Source organism: Montipora foliosa, chromosome 9 (genome assembly GCF_036669935.1).
Source record: "Montipora foliosa isolate CH-2021 chromosome 9, ASM3666993v2, whole genome shotgun sequence".
Taxonomy (NCBI): Eukaryota; Metazoa; Cnidaria; class Anthozoa; order Scleractinia; family Acroporidae; genus Montipora; species Montipora foliosa.
This window is the reverse complement of record NC_090877.1, coordinates 27,780,054-27,787,553: the sequence shown is the minus strand read 5'-3', so window position 1 is coordinate 27,787,553 and position 7,500 is coordinate 27,780,054.

Sequence of the window (7,500 nt, the reverse complement as noted above, 5' to 3'; positions counted from 1 at the left end):
CTTTCTTGGACATAAATTCGACCGAAAACTGATAAGGCACGAATATTTTTAGATTTTTAGGAATAATAGATAACGTGGTTCAATGCGTAATGTGATAATGCGATAAAAGTGTCAAATTTGCGACCCATTGCTAACGGCAACGGAAGCGATCGCATTACGAATAATTAACCTCTGTTGCCAAAAACCACCCAAATAATCGGTCAGTGTAAAACGCAGACTCGGCAGACCAGGGATAAAATGCAGACTGAGGGTAGAATGCAGACTGCAGACTGCAGAATGAAGGGGTAGTTTCTAAAGAAACTGTGATGTTGCGTCGGTGGGGAAGTAGTATACAAAAATTTGGTTTTATCAACGGAGTTGATAATGTAAATTGGCCACCGTACAGAGATTCTAAAAGCTGACGTTTCGAGCGTTAGCCCGTCGTCAGAGCGAATCGAGGGATTATGGGTTACGTGTAGTTTTTATAGTAGAGTAGGAGCTACGCTATTGGTGGTAACATGGCAACGTGAAAAGTAGGAATATATTAGTTAAATGAAAAGCGTTCGTTAATACCGTGAGGATTAAGGGTGCCGATTTGAAAGATGAATTTTTGTTCCAGATTCTTGCGGCTTTCCGTCGTACCTAGATGTAGGGAAAGGCCGCAGATAGCCATGTGTTTTTTGGAGTGGTTAGGCAGATTAAAATGGCGAGCGACTGGCTTAGATGCATCCCTGTCATTCTTCTCAACATCGCGAAGGTGTTCGCGGAATCGGTCACCTAGTCGTCTACCTGTCTCACCGATGTATAATTTATTGCATAACGTACAGGTTATGCAATAAATGACATTTGCGGAGGTACATGTGAAACGATCGGTGATCTTAACAGATCGCTTAGGTCCCGATATCTTGCTAGTGTCGACAATGAAAGGACAAGTTTTGCATCGTGAGCGGGCGCATTTGAAAGTGCCGGGTTGCTCGTTAGTTTTGAGCGCGCTTCTAACTAAAAAGTTGCCTACGTTTTTGTCGCGTTTGAATGAAATAAGTGGAGGTTGCGAAAAGATTCTACCAGTCTCGGGATCATTTTGGAGTAATTTAAAATTACTAAGAATGATGCTTTTGACTGCGTGATTATGAGGATGGAAAGTGAGGGTGAATGGAATTCTGTCATTCTTATCTTTTTGTGACGTTTGTAGTGATGACTGTCGATCAAACTGTTGGGCGCGATGATGGCCCGCTTTGACCACAGAGAAAGGATAGCCACGTTTTTCGAAGAACTGGCACATCTCCTCTGATTTGCTGGAAAAATCGGAGTCATCACTACATAGACGTCGAAGTCTAAGAAATTGAGAATAAGGAAGAGAATTCTTGACATGTGATGGATGTGACGATGAATACAACAAATAACTGTGTGAATCAGTAGGTTTGTAGTGCACACTAGTACATAGCAAGTTGCCTCTAATAGAAACTTTGATATCTAGGAAAGCCAATGAAGTTTCCGAAATTTCCCAGGTATATTTAAGAGCCGGATGAAAAGAGTTGACGGAGGTTATAAATAGATCGAGTTCTTCTCTGCTGGATGAAATAGGGCCAGGGGCACCCAACGTCAGTTTTCGGAAAATATCTGTTCGGAAGACGATTTGAGATCTAGAATTTTCGGAACATTTGTTGTAAAATTTCTTACTTGCCTGCCTGTCCTAGGATTTTCGAACAACTAAAAAATGATATAATTGCCCATTTTAAACAGATTTTTACCCAAAAAAGGTCACCTAGAATTTTCGGGAGCCTTTTTTCTGGCTGAAATTTTCGAAAAGGTAAGTTTTGATCCCTATAATTTTCGGATCACTAGACTTTCAGCTAGGAAATCCGAACAGATCAAAAACTTTTAGGGGATAAAGATATGCCTATATCTACCGTTTAAATACTAAAATACGTTTAACAATGCTACTTAAGTGGTTTTGAACTATATTCTCGTTGGGTGCCCTTGATAACGCCGATGCAGTCGTCGATGTAGCGGCCGTAGAGTTCAGGTTTGGGGCCGTTGTACTGATTAAAAAATTGGTGTTCAACATATCCTACAAAAAGATTGGCATAGCTAGGTCCCATTCTTGTGCCCATCGCTACACCATTAATTTGTTTGCAATAGTTGCCGGCGAATGAAAAACAGTTAAGCGTTAAAACTAGTTCGGCAAGGCGGAGGAGCGTTTCCGAGCTAGGTTCTTTGACAGTGCGTTGATCGAAAAAGTGTTTAAGTGCTTGAAGACCTTCGCTATTAGGAATGACTGTGTATAGAGATGTAATGTCCATGGTGAAAATAAGTTTGTCTTGGCCGGAGAAATTGAAATCGCGGAAAATTTGTAGTACGTGTGTACTGTCTTTAATGTATGATGGCAAAGATTTGACGATAGGCGTCATAATCCTGTCTAAGTAGCTAGAAATGAGTTCGGTGGGGCAACTTCAGGCAGAAACGATAGGGCGACCTGGGTTGTTGGGTTTGTGAATTTTAGGCAAGAAGTAAATGCGCGAAGTTCTAGGGGTGTTGATGATGAGATTAGTGGCAGTGTCCGGTAATTCTTGATTAACTATAAGATTTTGAATGGTGTCTTTGACAAGTTTTTGATTTTTGGAAGTGAGATCTTTAGGGATTTTGGCATAAAACGAGGTATCCTAAAGTTGCCGCAAAGCCTCTTTTTGGTAAATGTCGGACCGCCAAACAACTACCGTGCCGCCTTTGTCGGCCGATTTAACAACTATGTCGTTGCGTTTACTAAGATTTTTAAGCGCCGCTGCAGACTGCAGACTGCGGGTTAATAAAATAATAATGAAAAAAGAGTTATAAGAGTGTTAGTAGTCGTTTGTACTTTCACACTGAAACCCCAACACAGCTCCCATCGCTTTGGTTGCCCCACGGCATGTTTTAAATCTGGATTTTTATCGAACTCTGTAAGAATTGAAGCTGTTTGAATCCTTGTTGTTGTTGGAAAAAGGACAGTTTCGTTAAGTGAGTTGCTTTTAGGCAAAGAAGTCACCACCCCGCAATTCAACTGTCCATTTTGCTGCACTGAACAAAGTAATCGAGTAATAACCCAATAACTCAATTTATTTTGACACGCCTGGCTACAGTACCAATTAACAAAGACAGAGATAACGTGGATTTTGCAACCATTTAACGTTTCAATTCAGTCGGCTTAAGCCAGTATGACTGAGGTGTAAAAATTTCTTATTAGGATCCTTTCATTCGCTTTCGTGTACGTTATGTTTATCCTTTAGTTCACAAGCTCGTTTGTTTTGCATCTGGAAGATGTAATTTTCAATTATAACCTCTCCCTAGGGGTTATCACGCATAGCTTAACCAATGAAATCCCGCGTCCTAATTGCTCGGAATACATGAAATTCTTTGTGCATTTCGTTGCACCGAAAAAAGACAACCGAGATTATTCAGGTATTCGAAGTAATAATTGTTGGTTTTTCGATCGATTTCCCTCGATGTACCGGTGTGACAAATAATTTGGAACATTGCAATGCATCTGGAAGCGCAAAAACAAAGCACAGATGATTTCAACGCGTACGATCGCATCCCCAAAAGGTGCAGCGACCTGCAATCATAATAATGTGAGTTGTTGACAGATGTAAAACAGGATTGTCTTTCAAACAATCTTTATTTTATCCTTATGACTCGTTTTTTTATCATTAATATTTATTTTACCCTCAGTCTGCATTTTACCCCCGGTCTGCAGTCTGCAGTCTGCAGTCTGCGTTTTACACTGACCGCCCAAATAACCGATTCTTCGACGGAAAATTCATCCCAGAGGATAAAACTATTCACTGGACATGTAATAAAGGTAGATATGTTCGAGCGAAAGCGAAAACAAGCGAATATTTTAACGGAAAACACAATAATGTGAGATCAAAGGAACATGTGGTGAACAAACGCAATTGCGGCATCGCTTCGACAATAATCTTACCTTTTCAGCGATTTTAACGCTTGAAATTCCATTCAATCCACCTTGTCTAGTCTTTGAATTCACTATTATCGCTGCCCTGCGAATCTTCAATGTTCTACATAACAGCACACTTGGTAAAAGACGGTTCGACGGGCGACAGATTGTTGTCGATGTTGTCGCCTGTCTTGTTCAGTATCCAATTGATTTGCCATTTTTGAGCTTCATAAGGGTATATTTTGTTCAAAGATCCACTAAAACGCCATTCGCGTTACATGACTTTCGACGCCATTACAGGTTAAGTTAATGTGAGAGAAATGTACGCATTTCCACTACCCTCTCGATCCTAAGAAAATACGCGCAGAAGGCTCTATGCACAAAGACACCACTTACCGGGGGAGTGACAGGCAAGACTTTTACCGACACGGAAAAAAATAAAACGGAGAAATTCTACCCATTTTCTAACTGGGATTGCCGTATAGGGCAACCCAGTAAAAAGAGAAATTCCAGAGTCTTCATGAAAAGGTATTTTTATATATCCAACCCAAACTCATATATCTTGAGTTTGTTCAGTGAACTTTGTGGAAACTCTTGCATTTAGCTTAGCATTCAACTAATTCTTTGAAAGAATGGTTTTAAACGTCTAAACTGGCTGCTGTACAGCAGAGTGCTCATGACACATTATTTGTACATGTAGACCTGGACCTTATTGCTTCTCCATACTCTCTTTGTCAGCTTGAACATGGCGGTAGTTGCCTTACCGATGCAGTTGTTGGGCTTGAGAGAGAGAGAGAGAGTCAGATATTTCTGACACCAGGTTCACGATGTCAATGACAACAGCTTTTCAGGGGGCTTCCATTGTCACAGTAACTTTTTCAGTGACACTTAAAACGTCCCTGAAACATCCCTGAAACTAGCGGGAAAACACAGAGGACGAGAAACCCAGGAAATAGAGCAAGGTAAGCTGTTTTTCATTTGAAAGGCACTGTTATTTTTCGCTATTAAGCACGATTATTTTTCTCCCAAAAAGTGCATAGAATTTTTCTGCTCATCAGCTTAATCAAGTTACTCAATCGATGAGCTTCCTAACTATACTGAGAAAGAAGATACCACAATAATTGCAACTGCTCATGTCACCTCTGTTTTACACAGGCATCCCTCGTGTCTTGTGACAGTGTCACCTTTACCTTATCAGAGGCGGTTGTAACTTGTGACGTGTTTAAGCAGCGGCTGGTATTTTTTACAAGTCACAGGTCATTGTTTTACCAATACAGAAAGTATCCTAAACATTCGTAAAAGCCACCCTTAGGCTTAGGGTTAGCTTTTATGCATGTTTAGGGTATTTTCCTTATTAGCAAAACAATGACCTGTGACCTGTAAAAAATACCAGGTGAGGTTGTATGTATGTATGTATGTATGTATGTATGTATGTATGTATGTATGTATCTATCTGTCTATCCATAGTTAGTGAGGTTATTGTTTGATTTTAATACCCACACGTGACAATGACCGTGCAATACCTTTTTCAAAATGGCGTCAGAGATCACTTGAAGTTGTTGTTGAGTCACGAAAGTATCTAGGTTATCTTTCTTTCAAAATAGTTTAAATCGTTATCAAACTAGTTGCTTGTGTATACAAAATGCAGTGTGGCCCAGTGGTTAGGGCGCTTGCCTTGAGATCCGGAGATCCCGGGTTCAAGACCCGCTCTGACCACTCATTGAATTTGATCCTGGTAGTCCCTCGTTCAACTTCCCAGCTGCACTTGTAAATAGCTAACTGGTTTGCCTCCGGCCAGTTGGGATTCTTAACAGTTGTAGTTGTTGTGTTCTGTTGTTTCGTTGATTCATTGGCCCTGAAAAGCCCCTATGGGGAGAGGTCAATTAAGAATGTATGTATGTATGTATGTATGTATGTATGTATGTATGTATGTATGTATGTAAATGCCAGGTGACAATTGTGCCGTATTCGGTTGCGGCTCATGCCAAAATACCAAAGGAATCGGGATATGGAAGCTCCCAGCTTCGAGAAACGACGCATATAAACAGTGGCGAAAACTATGATCTATCTATCTACCGTTTATTTGCCTCCATCACAATAATTGATGATTCTTGCAAATTGAAAAAAGGCCAGCGGTCGATATATAAATAAATAGATAAAGAAATCAATAAAAGTAATAAACGATATTATGAATTAAATTAAAGGCAGTTTGTGAATACCGTCAGAGAAGAGGCATTTACTGTCTCATTTGGCAAAGCCTTCCACTCGATTATTGTTCTTGGAAAGTAGGAGAATTTATAATAATCAGTAAACGCGAATGGGACCTCATAAGCTTGCAATTGGTTGTTGACATGACGGCTAACTCGGCCTAGCGGCTTCAGATATTTCCCAGTGTCTATTCCAGTTTGGTCATTGTGGATTTTATAGAACATAGCTAGTCTATCCTTTTTCCGTCTTTCTTCAAGGGTGTTCCATTGTAATTCCTGTAGCATTTCATTAACACTTGATACGTAATTGTACCGGTTTAAAACATACCGAGCTGCACGTCTCTGTACCATTTCCAGTTTCTTTACATTTTCTTTGGTATAGAGATCCCTCGCTGCTGAAGAATATTCGAGTAGTGGTCGAACCAAGGTCTTGTAAGCCAAAGATTTTAGATTAGATGAATTAATTCTGAGATTTCTTCGGAGGAAACCAAGTGATTGATTCGCCTTATATGCAATGTTTTCAACGTGACGATTCCACCTGAGGTCTCGAGTTAGGGTGACTCCCAGGTACTTTGCTGAGTCCACAGTTTCAAGGACTTTACCATGAAGGGTGTAATCGTGAATTATCGGGTTCTGCTTACGAGTGACCCGTAGAACATGGCATTTATCAGTATTAAATTCCATAAGCCGTTTCTCCTCCCACTGTTCTAGTTTCTTTAAATCACTGTGAAGAAACTTGGCGTCAGCTTGTGACCATATAGTCATGTATAGCAGGGAATCATCTGCAAAAAGACGTGCAGTTGAAACCAGAGACTCTGGTAAATCATTGATGTAAAGTAAAAATAAACGTGGACCTAAAACTGATCCTTGGAGGACTCCTGACTTGACATGTGTATAACATGAATGTTCCCCATTTACTCTCAGGGTACGATTTGTAAGGAAGGCTTGCATCCATTTATTTGTCTTTCCTCGAATTCCATAGTGATCTAACTTAAGAAGAAGTCTTTGGTGACCAACTTTGTCAAAAGCCTTGGAGAAATCCATTATGGCTACATCTATTTGACCTCCATTCTGCATGTTATATGCTAAATCATCAATAAACTCCACCAGCTGTGCTTCACAAGATCTACCTCCTCTGAAGCCATGTTGTAGATCATATAAGATGTTATGATCATTTGCATGTTTCATGACATGACGTGTAAGGTCTGTAAGTAACATAAATAAGAGTAATAATTAAAAGAAATTATAGCAATCAGCGCAAAACTGTGGAGAGTTTGTGCTTGCCGAAGATCAAGGGGTAAACCATTCCATAAAACAGCGCGCTATAGCAAAAACTGTTTTCGAGATAGTTCGTGCGCGGTAGAGGAATGGCAAGTTTGC